The sequence below is a fragment of the Bubalus bubalis genome, chromosome 2, assembly GCF_019923935.1.
Source record: "Bubalus bubalis isolate 160015118507 breed Murrah chromosome 2, NDDB_SH_1, whole genome shotgun sequence".
Classification (NCBI taxonomy): Eukaryota; Metazoa; Chordata; class Mammalia; order Artiodactyla; family Bovidae; genus Bubalus; species Bubalus bubalis.
The window spans coordinates 42,488,348-42,505,156 of record NC_059158.1 but is presented as its reverse complement, the minus strand read 5'-3'; the positions used below and the strand labels follow the sequence as shown (position 1 = coordinate 42,505,156).

The following is a 16,809-nucleotide window of genomic DNA, read 5'->3' as shown; positions in this document are numbered from 1 at the left end:
ACTCCTCTGTCCATTGGATTCTCCAAACAAGAATACTGGAATGGGTTGCCCTCCTCCAGGGGGTCTTCCCAACCCAGGGATGGAACCCGCCTCTCTTACGTCTCCTGTGTTGGCAGGCATGTTCTTTACCACTAGCGCCGCCTGGCAAGCCCCTGTATCACCAGAATATATCTACGTATTTGTCTTCTTTCCTTAATTTCTGTAGAGCCCTTAGTTGCTAAAGACAAATGTTTTGGAGTCTCCAGGAAGTCTTCTGTTTATTTTCCTTCATTGTCTCTATCCTCTGCTTCTAAAAAAATATTTATTTTATTTATTATTTATTTATTTGGCTGTGCCAAGTCTTCGTTGTAGCATGCAGGATGTTGAGTCACGGCATGCGACCTGTCAGTTGCGGCCTGTGGGATCTAGTTCCCTGCCCAGGGATCAAACCCTGAGCCCTGCGTTGGGAGCACAGTCTTAAGGACTGCACCACCAGTCCCTGCTTCTCGTGTTTATCAGACACTGTGGACTTGTGGACTTACTGCTTCATTGCTAGTGTATAGAAATACAGTTAAATTTTATATATTCATTTTGTATACTTCAACCTTACTGAACTTATTTATTAGTTCTGTTTTTTAAGTGGATTTCTTAGGATTTTCTATGTATCAGACCATGTCTTCTGCTCATAGAGATCGTTTTACTTTTTACTTTCCAATCCGGATAACTTTTCTTTTTTTCACTTAAGTGTGCTGCCTAGAATCTCCAGTACAATATAGAATGAAGTGGTGAAAGTGGAGATCCTTGTCTTGTTCCTGATCTTAGCAGGAAAGCTTTTTCTTAGGAGTTGCTTATTTTTGAATTGAGAATTCTTTTTTAAAATATTTATTTATTATATTTATTTATTTGAATGCACTAGGTCTTAGTTGTGGCATGCAAACTCTTATTGCAGGGTGTGGGATCCAGTCCCCTGGTCAGGGGTCACACCTGAGCCCCTGCCTTGGGAGCAAGGAATCTGAGCTGCCGGACCACCAGGAGGTCCCTTGAATTGAAAATTCTTGACATGCTGCAAAATTCAGAAGGTATTCCCTCTTTCCCTCCCCATCTCAGCTGTCCAGCAACCCTTGCGGAGGCAGCTGTCTTAGCCACTTTGGTTTATGGGTGCGTACTTACCTCTTTTCTGTTATGACATTATTACTTTCCAGGCAGATGACTGTCTGCTGTGCACACTGGTCTGCTCCTCGCATCACGTCTTGTGTCTTGTCCACCCTTGCATGTCAGTACACCTGGAGCTTCCTCATTCTTTTTCACTCCTCCCTCGTCTCTCGCATGAGTGTGCCATCCTCTCGTTTATTGATGGACGTGCAGGTGATTTCCAGTCTTTTGCTGCCGTGAATAACCCTGACAGCTATTTTTGCACATGAATTTAACAAACAGATTGATTTGGATACAATGCGACAGATGCCATGGTGAGGTATGGGAGAGGAAGCTGGTTTGACAGTTGCTGGTTTGACAAAAGCAGCCTGGAGTGCTGCAGTCCATGGGGTAGCAAAGAGTCAGACACAATTGAGCAACTGAATTGAACTAAGAATGGCTCAGGTGAGCATTTAGCATCTGGGGTGGGCCTTGTAGGCTGGGCAGGATTGTGGTAGGCGGAGATGTTGTAGGAAAGGCAGCTGTGAGTAAAAGAGCAACAGCTGTGATGTGATTGGGGAAATCAGGAGAATTATCCATTGCTTCATAACAGGTTACCCCAGAACTTTGTTGCTGTTGTTTAGTCGCTCAGTCACGTCTGACTCTTTGCAACCTCATGGACTGCAGCACGCCAGGCTACCCCGTCACCTTGTCCTTCACCATCTCCCAGAGTTTGCTCAAACTAATGTCCATTGAGTCCGTGATGCCATCGAGTACCATCTTATCCTCTTGTCCTCCTGCCTTCAATCTTTCCCAGCATCACCTTTAAACAACATTTAGGATCCGACAGTGTCTGAGTCAGCAGGCTATTACACGAGGGCCTGAATACTAGGAGGCGGGTGTGTTTGGGGGTCGTTTGGAAGGCTGCCTCCTGTAGCAAGTTGCCGTGAGGGTGGGATTGGCTTGGAGGGCACCGAAGGGTGGGGCAGGGCCGTGAAGGCAGACATTCTTCCAGGCCTGGCTGGGAAGCTGAGACTGATGCGAGAACATGCGAGCCGTGGGAGGCCTTTGGGCAGGAAAGTAAGCTGGTGGCTCTTATCTAGGACAATTAACCTGCTCGGATCATACAGGAGGGGTCAAAATGAAGAGTGACACCCAGTCAGAGACTTAGGTTAGGAGAGGTCTGTATTAATAACTGAGGGGAAAGTTTCTGGCCTATAGTAACCGTTGCTTCGTATGGAGCGCCTTCTCTGTATTATGTACTTTGGCTGTGTTTTCTTGACTCATATCTGGGAAACCACCTCAAAAAGAAGGTGTTACTGATGTATATTGTTTGCAGCTGAGGAGACTAAGCCCCAGAGAGGTCAAAAAACTCATGTATGGCGCACAGCTAGCAACTTGAAGAGCAGCACTCTCAGGTCTGCCTGCCGTGAGGACCGTGCCTTTGGGTGGCGGGGTGGAGCGGAGAGGTGTGGAGGCCAAGTCTTGTTCCCTGGATGCTGAAGGGAGACAGCGGCTCCTGCGAGGTTGATGTTTTGCCCTGAGGTGGCCAGGACAAAGATGACACTGTAACGGGAAGAAGGGAGGCCAGGGGGGACGCGGCTGTGGTGAGGGACGGTGAGTCATCCTGGAACGCTGGGTGCCTGCTGGCAGGGTCCTTCCCGGTTACAGGAGATCGTAAATAGTTCCCAGACCTGAGGTATGGAGATGTGCCCCTGGCCGAGAAGGGCACTAAAAGTGGGAGCTCCTGGTCAGAGGGTTCTGTGACAAGGTTATTTGTTAGAACACTGGGTTTTCGTTCCCTCAGCCGTCTGAGTGGGGGCCCCTGCCACATGTCAGAGCAGATCCTGGACCAGCCAGATTCAAGGAGGGAGTCGCAGCAAGGATGCCGTCTTGAACCACTGACGACGACGGTGCAGAGCAGGGATTAGAACCCACAGCTGTGACTCAGGCCCAGGGCTCGCTCTGCCACACCGCACTGCATCCCTTTCTGCTTCCTACTCCTTGGCGCCTGCAAAGCTGTTGGCTCGCGTGTGTCGTTGGAAGGAACTACTTTCTCTTTTGACCTCCCAAGCAGAGGTTGCACTGTGGTTGTTGTTTAGTAACTCAGCCGCGTCTGTGACCCCATGCACTGAAGCTGCAAGGCTCCTCTGCCCTTGGGATTTTCCAGGCAAGGATACTGCAGTGGGTTGCCGTTTCCTCCTCCAGGGGATCGTCCCAACCCAGGGATCGAATCCATGTCTCTATCATTAGAGGCAGATTCTTTGCCACTGAGCCACCAGGGAAGCCCAGAAGATGGACTTCTTACTTCTTTTTCACAGGTTAGCATCTCAGATCATTGTGCTCAAGAGAACCTTCCAGCATTGTCTTTGTCTTGGGGATCTGCTTGCTGTCCCCCAGGCTCTTCGGCACTGACTGCGGAACACGCCCGGAATTTCCCCGCTGAGCCTCCCCTCCTGCGCTTAGCGCTGGCCCGTGGGATCCCGGCACGGCCGCCAGATGTGCAGATGGGCCCTGTTGCTCGTCGTCCCAGGGGGTGTCTCGTCCGGTGATTCCCAGACAAGACTCAGCTGGCAGATTCACTAGGGAGTTTTGGAAGAAATGTAGTTTCCTGGGCCTTGTCTCAGGCGTCTGATTTCTCCTGGAAATTAGAATTTCCAGGAATGAAGTACAGGGATCTGCGTTTTAAAGCTCCCCATTGACCAGAGTGGGCAGCCTGGTTGGAGAACCACTGACTTTTCAGAAAGGCGTCTTTGAAGTCACTGATCAGAGCAGTTCAAGTGGGACCTGAGAGATTATCCTAAGGGCCTCACACATCGCATCCAGGCGTGTGGTTGTGATTTCTGACAGCCTTCAGGTTTCAGACTGCATCTGCTCAGCTCACCCTCTTCTTTGGTAGTATCTGAGCTCTCTGGTGACTGCTGGTTTCATTTTAAAGTGTTTACAGAAGGGAGCTAGCTCTGCCAGTGCTCAGAAGATCCTTAACCAGGGCCTACTGGGTCTCATTTATCTGGAATATAAAATCCCTTTGCTGAGCTGCCTGGTTATCTTTGGTGCAAAGAACATGACTCCACTAGATATATCCAAGCTAGCACAGCGGTTGGATCCTTCTGGTTTTGTGCCTTCTATCTACTTTAAGGTCCCCTTGAAGATTTGAAAACCCAGGCTGATTGCTTTTGTCAGTTAAAATAATGCTTACATTTTAGAATATTCGGAAAATATAGAGGGAAACAGAAATTACCCAGAACCTTCCTCTCAGAGAATCGCTCAGTTAATATTTTGATGGTTGGAGCATTTCCATACTTTCTCTCTCTCTCCTGTACATAAACGCCTTCATATACCCTCTTCTTGTTTTTATTTTTTGCCCAGCCACACAACATGTAGGATCTTGGTTCTCCCACCAGGGATCAAACCCAGGCAGAAGTGCAGGGTCTTAACCACTGGACAGCCAAGGAATTCCCACAAAATCCTCTTTTTGAAAAACCAAATTGAAGTCATATCATGATACTGTTATTCAGCAGCTTTATTGGGGTATAATCCATATACCATGAAGTCCATCCATTTAAAATGTACAATTTGATGGTTTTCAGTATATTTTCAGAGTTGTGTAACCATTACCATAATTAATTTTAGAACCTTTTCTCATCTCAGAAGGAAATCTTGCGTCCATTAATGTTCACTGTCTCCATGCACCACCCCTCTGCCCCAGGCAATCTCCAGTCTGTTTTCTGTTTCCACAGATTTGCCTGCTCTGGACATTTTGTATAAATGGGGTCATATGATATGTGGTCTTGTGTGGTTGGGTTTTTGCACTGAACGTAATTGTGATGCTGTTTTGAAACCTGCTTTAAATATTCATATCACTAGCAATTTGAATATAGTTTTCAAAAACGCATTTTTAAGCAGAGCAGTGTCCCTTCTTAGGAGTTTACCTGAGCTTACTTAACCAGTTCTGCTGATGCACATTTGGGTCGGTTCTCATCGTTTGCTATTATATATACTACTTCCTATACTCAAAATTGATCTTATCTGATTGGTTAATAAGATAACCTGGTATCTTTTCTGGTTGATACCTTATCCGGTTGTCTGAATCCCTGACTGGAACAGAAGTTCTTTGAGGGCAGTCACGTTGTCTGCCCTGGTAAGAACTAACCCACTACCTGGCGTAATTCCTGGCACTTGGTAGATACTTGGTTTTAAAGGAGAGAGAGGCATTTCCCTGGCAGGCCAGTGGTTAAGTCGCCCTGCTTCCAGTGCAGGGGTCACGGATTCCATCCCTGTCGTGGAATTAACGTCCCAGACTGTGCTGTGCAGGGCAGCCGAAGAGTTAAAAAGAGAGAGAGTGTGTGTATCATTCTGAATGAATCAAAAGTAAGGATATTGGGACCTCCCTGGTGGCCCAGTGGCTAAGAATCCACCTTGCAGTGCAGGGGATGCCGCTTTGGTCCCTGGTCAGGGAACTTAGGTCCCACTTGCTGCAGAGCGACTGCTGAGCCACAGCTAGAGAGCTCACTCACCACAAAACGCAACCAAGACCCGCCGCCGCCAAATGTATAAATATTTTTTAAAAGTTAGGAGATTGATAAATTTTGCCTAACTCTAGAGAGTTACACTAATTTACCCTGTCTCAGCAGTCTCAGAGAGTTTCTGACTCCCTGTTCCCTTGAATCTGAGTTAACTTAAGAGAGGAAGTCCTGTGGTCTTCTGAACTCTGACACTCTCTGACCCAGGAACCCGTTAGTTTAGTCACATGCCCCTTTCCTTGGGCCACCGAAGTCCCGCCTGTTGGGGAACGGTGGTGGCTGAGCGGAGCTCGGACCTCCTGGGCCCTCACTGTGGCCGCGGGCAGTGCCGCATCATTTCCTGTCTCCCTCAGGCCCCGGGGCACCCTCCGGCCACTTCCCCCTGTCGAGTGTGGAGGTGTTGGGGAGTGAGTAAAGTTGGGTTGGTCAGGGGTGTGTAAGAAGACGTGGGTTCCAGTGGCTGCTTGACATGCCCTCTTTAGTCATCAGGAGAGATGTCACTCTGGAAGTTGCGGGTCTGCAAAAGGAGAAATGAAGAAATGCTTCCAGGAAGCCAGACGCAAATGGCGCAGGCTGCCCCCTCTGGAGGCGGCGGGCACCCACGCTGCCTGAGTCACCACTGGCCACAGTCCCTGCTGCCATCCACACAGTTCCTGTCCAGGAGGGCCTGCCCAGGACAGGGGCCAGGGACATGGAGGCAGGCCTCCCCGGGTCACAGCGGCAGCCTCTTGCCTGTGGTCTCACAGCAGTTCTTTTTTCCAAAGATGAGTCGTGTTGTCTGCTTGTTCCTTGGCTAAGTCTGCAGATAGTACACTGGGATTCGAAGGAAGAGCTGGATGGCCAAGGCAGCGCTTGTCGGGGGCAGAGCTGTGCCCTGCATGGAGTCAGTTACGGCTCTCTAGCAGTAGTTACCCTTTGTTCGTCGCTCACGGGTGTCGTGTCCCATTCCCCGGGAGCTTGCTCCAGTCCTCCCCCTCACCCCCGTCCCTGTAAGAAGATGCTGCCCCTGGTCACCGTGGAGATCACAGGCCTTACAGATGGCACAGCTTCTTTCCTTGCAGCTCTGAGACGTCTCTTGTTTGGTCATCACCTACTTGTATATTGCTTTCTTATCGCTCATGCAGTTACCAGCGCCTGCTTTGTGCCTCGTACCTTATTAGACTCTGGAAAGATGCAGCAGAAAGAGATGGGCCCTGCCCTCTGGGAGATGAAGCTTCCGTCTTCCCTCTTGCTCTCGGTGCTGCCCAGATTCCTCTCCCTTTCCCCCGCCTGCGTGCGCGCATCCGGGGGCTTCTACCCCTTCTCTGCCAGACCTGCTGTCCCCACCGCCCCGCCTTACCGGGAGTATCTCCATGCCCTCGGTCACCTGATGGTTGCCCTCCGTGTCCCTTTAAATCAGTCACCAGATCGTATCGTTGCTGCTTTTTGCCTTCAAGTCTGATGACACCAGTGCTACCCCAGCTCGTGGTGGTTGTTTTCCTTGTATTTTCAACCTTTTCGTGTCATTGTGTTTTAGGAGTTTCTTTCATAAACAGAATGTGGCTGGATTTAAAATTTTAAGTCAGATCTGAAACTGTCTTAAATGAGTTTATTTACATTTGGGGGTTTGACTTAAATATATTATCATGTTTTTGTGTACTTTTAATGTGCCTTCCTTTTCTGCTTGTTTTTCTCCTTTCCTGCCTTCTGTTTGAGATTTTCTTCCCCCCCCTGCGGCATGTGGATCTTCCTGGACCAGGGATCGAACCCATGTCTTTTGCATTGGCAGGTGAATTCTTTACCACTGAACCACCAGGGGAGCCCCGATTGGGTTTTTTTTTAATTCTCTTTACTAGTCTGAAAATTATACATCTTATTTCTGTTCTTACTCCTACATTTTCTCTTCTTTCCCGCTATCTTTTTACTTTCAAAAAAACATGAAAATAGTATAATGAATATTTGTATTCTTTTTACTTAAACTTAGTTAATGCATTTCTGTATCTCTGTACTTTTGTTTAGAACCATTTTTAAACACTATTTTTATTTATTTGGCTCTACCAGGTCTTAGTCGTAGTATGTGGAATCTAGTTCCCTGACCAGGGATTGAACCTGGACCCCCTCCACTGGGGCTTGGAGTCTTAGCCACTAGATCACTAGGGAAGTCCCTAGAACCATTTGAAAGTAAGCGTGGATTTGTTTTTCTTTTTAAAAATAATTTTATTTATTTATTTATGGCTGTGCTGGGTCTTCATTGCTGGGCGGGCTTTTCTTTAGTGGTGGCGAGTGGGGGCTACTCTCCATTGCATGGCTTCTCATTGTGGTGGCTGCTTTTATTGCAGGATACGGGCTCTAGGGCACGCAGGCTTCAGCCGTTGTGGCCCGTGGGCTCGATAGTTGCGGCTCCCAGGCTCCAGAGTGCAGGCTCCGTAGTTGTAGCGCCTGGGCTTAGTTACTCTGAGGCATGTGAGGTCTTCCTGGACCAGGGATCGAACCTCCTGCATTGGCAGGTGAACTCTTCACTGCTGAGCCACCAGGGAAGCCCTGTTTCTCTTTTTCTTGCTCAGAATTTGGTGTGCTACTTCTACCCAAAGACTCACTTAAAAAAATTTTTTTTTGTTTTTGTATTTTGGAATAATTTTAGATAAATTTAGACTTGGAGAGTCCCATTTTTTGTACTCTAGTCTCCTGGAATTCCTTAGATATCTGTTGACCATTCTACCATCCAAGTCTCTCTTTTTTTTTTTTTTTTCAGAGTTCTAATTCCTTTAATAATGTTCAAAAAATATTGGTACATGTATATAAAACTTAAATTGAAGCTTCTTAATGATACAAATTAAGTTGGAAGAACAAATGTTTAATTGCAAATAAGTATACAGCATTTTCTAATTAGCCCCTTGGGTTAAAGAAAAAGTCATATATACCTTTTTATAATATAAGCCACTAATTCTAAAATTAATCTTCACAGATACTTTTATACTATAACTGCTGCTGGAAAGCTGGTGATAGAGGACTCTGCCCTCTAAGACTCCTGAGGCAGGGAAAGAAGGGAAATTAGGAGTAGTACACAAACTCAGAATTCTGCTCTAAGCTCTTGCGGTGCTATGATAGCCAGTTCGCACTGCTGCTGCTGCTGCTAAGTCGCTTCAGTCGTGTCCGACTCTGCGGCCCCAGAGACGGCAGCCCCCGAGGCTCCCCTGTCCCTGGGATTCTCCAGGCAAGAACACTGGAGTGGGTTGCCATTTCCTTCTCCACCATCCAAATCTCTTATCTGTTTTTTCTGTGCTGCTCTATCTCTTTCATCATCTGAATCTTCTCATTTTGTCATCTCTTTCACATTAGTTTATTATTCCTGGTTTTTGAGATGCTTTCTCCCTTCTTGTGTCCTATGCTGCCCCTCTTGGTGGTCTCTTTCCCTGTGTGATTTGTAACTTTGGGTTATGAGCTCAGAGTCCCTCAGGAAGGATTCTTATAGGCAACTTTTGTGTCCTGGGAGGTGAAAGTTTCCCTTAGAACAGTTGGCATTTGGTGGGCCCATAGGGTTAAAGGTCCTGGCTCAGTTGTTATGTTCATTTCTCAGTTTTGACACCCCTTTCACCCTTCCACAGAGCCTTGGAGCAATGGCCAGCTCCTTGTTGTTGTCCTGCTCTGGGCAGCCCTTTGAGGCTCTCATCTTGATATCCGGACTCAAAGTCACAGCCAGACATTAAAGCCACTTCATATGTGGGTTCAAAAGTCCACAGGTCATTCTGGTGTCAGTCCCACTCACTGTTCGTGTTTCACTTTTTCTTGTCATTTCCGGCACATGGGGTATTTTTCTTTGAAATTTGGCTGTATGTTTAGGGATATCATTTATCTTATCTAGTATTTCTAATAATATGACTGTGACTGTAGCAGGAAGGCGAAGCTCTTTCCCTGTGTTGCTGCAAGTTCAGGTCCAAGTCCTTAGTATAGTGTATGCAGCCCTTTGTGATCTAGCCCCCATTTACCTCTCCTGTGTAAGCTTAGCTTTAAATTTTACACTTAAGCAAATCGAACTATTGCATACCACAAACTAATGTTTAAAAGCTCAAGGTTTAGAGTTCAGCTGTTTGGTTTGGAACTTGTCTTCATCCTTTCAACTTGTGGTCTTGGACAAGATTCTGTGCCTCAGTTTTCTCATCTGTAGAATGGCAGCCTCTGGCATATAGTAAATGGCTTCTGGCTCCAGGAGGCCACACCCCAGGCTTCTGCACCTTTGTACATTTTTGTTCCTCCCAGGAAGTGTCCGTCTCCCCTGACTGCCTTCCTTTATCCCTCTTGACAGAGTGGCTTTTGCTCTTTCTGTGCTTGAAGTCTCTTTCTATAGTAATTATCATTCTGTAGGTCATTGCTGGTTTACCTATTTCCCGTCTTTTCCAGGTGCTAAGACCCTTGAGAACAGGGCCCTGCTTTTCTTGGTGCTTAAAGCTCCTGGCATTCTCCCCATCGCTTGGTGACTGCTCAGTGTGGCCTGTTGAGTTGAATTTCTCTGGTTGAGTAGAAGCAAGAGCCTGAGAGTTGTTTGAGACCCAGATGCAGGGAAAAGACAGCAGGAAAGATGATTTTTTGGCAGGTTTTGTGCCAAGTTGATGGAAGTGTGGCCGGGACCCAAGGTAGCAATTCTCAGTCTAGCAGAGGGTGCCAGAGACTAAAAGCAAGCCAGTGGCCAGAAAAAGCCACTAAATCCTGCAGATTAGTTTCCAGCCTTAAGAATACATGCCCCACTTTCCATCCCCAAACTTGGCTTCTCTGAGTACCAGGCAAAGGAATACAAACTAATTACGATCCCTAGTGAACCCTGAGAACCTGTAATTTTAGAATAAGGTCACACTTCTGAAAGGGACAGTTGCTCTAGGAGTGGGTGATTCTACAGCCACTCGGGTACCTCGAAGGAGACAGGATGTGAAGGTGCAGTAGCCAGCTGCTCAGAGCTGAGTGTCGCCCATGCCTGCCCATTGCATCCAGCCCAGTTAAAAGCTCTGCCTCTCTGAGATTTCAGCAGCTAAAAGGGGCAGATTGGATAGGCCTGGGCAGAGCTAAACAGGGCCTGTGCCATCCCTCCTCTGTTCTGCCTGAGTTCTCTGAACTCTTGGGATTCTGTCACAAGAGTAATGTCAGAAGAGAAGGGAGTTGATCTTTGACAATCAGCAGAGGATGTCCGTCAGACTGTAGTCTGGTGGGAGTGGTGAACAACGACAGCTCTGACTGTCAGTCCTCTTGGCTGAGATTTCAGGATTCAGTTCAACTCGGAGGTAGGCACAGGGCTGGGGGTGGCAGATAGCCTGGCCAATACACACGGTTCCTAAGAGATAGCTCCTTCCTGGACAAGAAGAGCTTGCTGTCTAGTTGGAGAGAATTCCTAGTGCACAGGAAGCTGCAGCCTATCGTGTAAGAAAGTAATTCTGCGTGATGCTGTTGTGTGTACATCTGCCCCTTGGACAGGCTGGTGCTTTTGCTCAAAAGGAGCTCTTCTCTTTCTGAAGCTTAACCATCAGTTTATTTTTTTTCTTGGGTGGTTGTGAGCACCATTACAGACTGGCCTGAGATTATAGAACCACTGTTTTGTTTCTGAAAATGGGCCCAAGTGTGTTTTTAAGAACTCCTCCCCTCTTCCCTGTCTTTAAATAATGACAGGTTTACAGTGTCACATGCTTATCTTCAGGGAATCCTAGGGGCAGATCACCAGCAGTTGCTGGTTTTGAGGCATCAAGATTTTTTTTGTGGACTCTTAGATCATTTCTTTGCCTTTTCTAGTCTGATGCCATTTTTCTAGGAGAGTGACTACTGAATCAGGCTCTCTAGGAGTGAGTCTTGGAATCTGTTATTGAAGATTGGAAGAAAATTGAGCAAAGTGAGATCTGAAACATTTATAGTTAGATTTATGGGTAGACTCCAGGTGGCATAGGTGGAGTCCCAGGCAGTTATAGAAGCTCCACTAGGTTGTAAAGAACGCAGGTTCCTTCCAGTTCCCTGCTTTGTCATTCTTGAAAGTGAAAGTGAAGTCGCTCAGTCGTGTCCGACTCTTTGCGACCCCATGGACTGTAGCCTACCAGGCTCCTCAGTCCATGGAATTTTCCAGGCAAGAGTACTGGAGTGGGCTGCCATTTCCTTCTCCATTGTCGTTCTTAGGGTGTGGCTATTGTTTGCATTGTCCAAAATGGCTGCCTTGGACCAGCTATCACACCCACATTCCAGGCAGCAGAACAGAGAAAAGAGAGAGGGAAGGATGATGGCCCCCCACTCCCCTGCATTAAGGCTACTTTAAGAATGTCTTCTGCCTCTACTTTTTTCTGTGACTCAGGGGAAGTTATTTAGTATGTCAGAGCCACAATTATAATGGGCATGATAATACTTACCTCAGAAGGATGAGGATTAAAGAGAATGGTACAGAGTGTCTGGCACTGTGCCCAGCCCACAGTGAGTACTCTTTAAGTGGTGACTGTTGCCACGGGACACATTGACTCTTCTTTTTCCCTTCTTTCCTCCTCATCTCTCCATGGTCTCCACCTGCCCTTATCTTCCCCTTTCCTTTGCTCTGTCACCCTTTACACTTTCTTCTTACCCCACCACCCCCCCACTTCCCCTCTCTTGTCTGCCCCTCATTTTCCTGCTTCTCCTCCTGCCATCATCCCTGATCATCTTCATCCTCTCAACCTGTACTAGCTCATCTTTGTATTGCTTTTGTCCTTCCATCTTCCTGATGTCCATAATTAATGAAAATTATCATTGTATTACACAGACCAGAGATTAAAGATGGTGACTGGCCTTTGAACTGAAAGTCAGCAATGACTAATTTAAGAAAACCAGGTTTAATTGGTTTATTCATGAATTTGTTGAATTACATTTCGCAGCTAGTAAGCAGAGACCAGAAATAGCAGTGGCTTAAACCACTAGAAATTTATTCTCTGTTAGGTATTTAAAAGAAATCTAGAGGAGACAGTCTAGGCATGCTCCCTGCTTTGCCACTCTGAGTGCACGGCTTCCAGCCCCAGGGTTGCGTGTGGTCTGTGATGGCTGCTGGAGCTCCAGCCGTCATGTCGTTCACAAGGTGATATGGGGGGAGGATAAAAAGGACATGTGCTAACTGTGTTCCCCTTACAGAGCTTTGCTGACTCCCGTGTCTTTGGCCTCCCATAGCTGTAAGGTAGGCTGAGAAGTCTTTTAGATGGACCCATTGCCAAATGAAAGAAAATTTGGCTTCTGTCACTACGGGAGAAGAAGAGAGTTGATATTTGCAAGGTCTGCCACCATTCATTCAGCATCAATTTAGAGCCTTCTGTCCGCTAGCTACTAGGACCAGTCAAGGAGTCCCCATTCCAGAGGGGAGAATAGATAAGTCAACAAATGCAGGTCAGAATGGGGGTAAGAAGGCTGAAGTTGAGGAAGGTGTGAGGAATCACCCCTTACCTACCAACTTAGTCGGCGCCCAGACAGGCCCCAGGGTTTATACCAGCGTTCTCTGTTGCTCAGTTCTCCTGTGCCCTTTCCTCTGCTCTTTGCCTTTTATCTTCATCATCATTGTTACTGTTGGGGTGGTTTTTGCCCCTTCACTTTGACCCCAGCAGTAGTCCCCCAGAACCTGAGGAAGTGGGAACAGCTGGCAGCTTTGTGGGAGTTTCTGGGCTGGGAGCCATGTATTCGAAGAGCCAGGTTCCAGGCCCATAGACAGTTGGAGGCTGGCGGCAGGAGTGCAGCCTGTTCCTGGACACACCGCGGCCCTGCCAGGAGACACTGCTCCAGGAACGGGGTCGCCATTGGGAGCGGTGTTTCTGGCCAGGCACCTGGCAGGGCTGCACTGCGCTGTCCCTGGCAGCTTGTCACAGCGTAAACCTTTGGAAGTAGTAAATCCTTCTCCTGGAAAATAGGTCCCGTAAAATAGGCATAAATATTTTATGCACACTGGTTAATTAGGAATCCCAGGATGCTGCAGTTAATTGTATGTAAAGAAAATACAGCTTTTATTTACTATAAAATTTCTAAACCGTTAAACATGGATATTCCTTCTTAGAACTAAAATGGAATTGTAAGAATAATTTCTAGGACCCACAGCATCTTTGATGTCCATCTCAGAAACCTGTTGCACGCTCTCCTCTTCCACCCCTCTCTCAGTTCCCTTTGGGAAGTCAGGGAGGCAGTGTGAAGCTTGCCTCAAAGGTTTTTTTAAAAGGCACATCCCAGCCCTTAAAGATCTAATCTTTCAGGGAAGACTGAAGGATTAAAAAGTTAGTTCTGACCTAGGACACTGCTCATGAGCCTCGACTGTGACCCTGGGCAAGTTACTTAGCCCTTCTGTCCTTGGTTTCCTCTGTAAAATTGTAGTCCTGATTATTAATGGGATTAAGAGACACGTGGGAAGCACTTGGTACACGTCAGTTGTTTTGCTGCTCCACCCACTGTGGTTGGGCTGACAGGTTGGGGCCAGCAGGTGGGAGGCCTTGGATGCTGCATTTAAGGAGTTGAATTGCATTCTTTGGGCACAAGAGAGCTGCGGAGATTTGTAGGCAGGGTTGTGACAGATCACATCTGGGTTTAGGAATGTCATGAGCAGGAGACTGGAGTGGATCAAGGGAGGGTCTAGAGGAAGGGCCAGGTGCAGGGTGGGCATGGCCTGAGCCGGAACAGCAGGAGAGTCTGGGGAAGGGAACAGTGGATGGTTGAAAAGTCAGTGGTGAGGAGGGACCCGGTGGTGCTGTGTTTCAGCCTGTGTGACTTGGGGTGGTGTCCCATTGATGGCGCAAGGAGCCTTGGAGGAGTCACAGGTAGAAGGTGGCAGGAGAGGAAAGAAGCATGTGGCGATCAGTTCTGGAGACTCAAGCTGAGCATGTGCCACCTGCCGGGCGCTCTGCTGGGCTCAAGGGTCAGGGCTGCCAGGGTCCCAGCGCAACGATCACTGGTTACATTCTGGATGCATGAGGAGGCCCTGCCAGGCCTCCATCCGCAAGACAGCAGCCCAGGAAGAGGCGGAAGATGCAGTCACAATGCAGAAAACCCCAGCGGGTGGTTTGTGTGGTGAGCAGGGAGGCCAACCAAAGACAGGCGCAGGGAGAGGCGTGTGTCAGGGAGGTTCAGGCAGGGGTAAAGTAAAGCACACAGCAGAGGGCGGAGCCCCTGGAAGAGAGGGCTTCAGGGTGGTGGTCAGTGGGCCTTGGTACCGTGTGATGGAGGCAAAGGGCAAGGAGAGGTCGTGGGGAACCTGGGAAGGCTGTGGAACCGAACTCACTGTGGTGGTTCTGATACTCCGAGTTCTGTAGTACGGAGCAGTTTGCTCTGAGCGTTCACTGTTCACATGCCCTCTCACCAGCCTGTCAGGCAGGGGTGTGGCCCCACTTGATGGCCGGGAAGCTGAAGCGAAGCCCAGTGGGCTCACCTGACCCTCAGTGGGCTGGGGGTGGAGGGGCTTCCTCCCAGACACCAGGACCTCGGCGAGGTGAGCGGGGGGCTGGCAGGAAGGGTGCGGCTAAGGCCTGGGGCCATGTGTGGGGAGCACGGCGCACTCAGACCCCCGGGCAGAGGGGAAAGAAGGCAGAGGCTGGATCGGGAAGGGTTTTGGGGGGCTTCTCTGGTGGTCCAGTGGTTAAGACTCAGCGCTTCCACTGCAGAGAGCGTGGGTTAAATTTCTGGTCTGGGAATGCATGCCCCGCATGCCTCGAGGTATGACCAGTTGTAAAAAAAAAAAAAGAAGTTAAGAAAGGCCTTGGACAGCACAACCAAGAGTCTGGGGTGTTTCTTATGGTGGCGAGGAGTTTTGGACGAGTCTTAAGCAGGGAAGATATGACATGCTTTGTGATCTAGAAAGACAGCCTGACTACAGCCTCGGGAGAGGGCAAAAGAGTGGAAGCTGGGGCCCCCTGACAGACTTTGGAGAAATTCAGATGACAGAGGAATGGGGTGGGGTGGGGAGATATTTGGCACTTGGATGACAGTACTTAGTTCATTTGGAGCTTGGGTTATTTGGATCTTGGGAAAGATTGAGGGATGAGGGGATAGCTTCAAGGAGTATGACTTGAAGATTGAGACCCCAGCCCAGAATCCACCCAAACATAAAGCAGAAAGGCGATGGCAGAATCCACCTCCCTGTCGACCTTTCTGCTGGAGTGTTTGGTTGACCCTGAAGGTCCTGTGACTCCTCAAGATCAAGGGTGAGGCTTTGGCATGGGTGGCCCTGGAGATGAGACGGGCAGACAATCGGGCCTCAGGGCAGACAGGTTGCTGCCGTCTGTCTCCCCACGTTTAGCTCATGGTTGTTTCTGGCCCCAGGAAGCCCTGCCCTGTGCTGCGTGGAGTCTTAGAGCTGGGAAAACGAGCAGCCTCCTGGAGGCCCTTGTCCTGCCTTCTCCCTCCAGTTGCTTCTCCCGGCCTTTGTCTGGAGGTAGGGAAGTCAGGCCCACGCTCATCTGGGCCACTTGACCGGGTGGGTGACACTGATCCCCAGACACCCTACTCCCCGTGGCCCTAGGCTCTCAGCTCCCAGCTTGTGGCCAAATAAAAGCTGGAATTGTATCAGCTGTTGCTCCATGTGAGGCTCCGGGTCACTCTGGGTGTGCTCACATGCTGTTTCCATCTCTCCATATTTGATGGGGGCTGAAGTTCTGCCTCCAGGCCCGTTGCAGTGTCTGTCTGGCTTCTGGGGCCTGAGCCCACGTATCAGTAGGCTGCCCTCCATTTACCCTCAGGATGAGCTTTAGGCAGCTTAGCTTATTTTTATGGTAAAACGTTAATTAATATAAAAGTAACACATAGACAAGAAAGTTATATGACAAAAAGAGACTGATGGACAAGACGTAGGACCCCCAGCCCCATGCCCAAAGGACAAAGGTGAGGATGACCAGTATCCTGTGTATTCTTCCAATATTTTCCCATGCATATACTCCTGTGTACATGTATATTTCCTGTTCCTACCTCTGTCACCATGGTAGTGGGGAACATGCTGAATTGTTTGTTTGTTTGTTTTGATACCTAGCTTCTTTTTCACTTAACTGTATATTGGGAATGTTTCTTTTGAACCATTTTTTTGATAGAGATAATGTGTATATAGTTTGACCAATAATTTTCCAATAAGCATTCATGTAACTAGAGCAGTAAAATGCTTTAGATTTGTTGAGTGAACTGTGGGTTATAAAACATGTTCATAGCTGCTTTCTGGTATGATCCTCAGAGCCCTGTGGGGAAGACAGAAAAG

The 16,809-nt window shown here is 48.3% G+C and overlaps 1 protein-coding gene across 4 annotated transcripts in view; it reads left to right on the top strand.

Moving 5' to 3' along the window:
- PPARD (peroxisome proliferator activated receptor delta) overlaps window positions 1-16,809 on the top strand; it is an 87,032-nt gene that overhangs the window by 23,588 nt on the left and 46,635 nt on the right. For 2 of the 4 annotated variants that reach the window (XM_044930925.2, XM_025271211.3), the window contains one exon: window positions 929-1,058. The exons of the other annotated variants lie outside the window; for them this stretch is intronic. The gene's annotated coding sequence lies outside the window, so the exon portion shown is untranslated. The remainder of the gene's footprint in view (window positions 1-928; window positions 1,059-16,809) is intronic. 4 annotated transcript variants of the gene reach the window in all.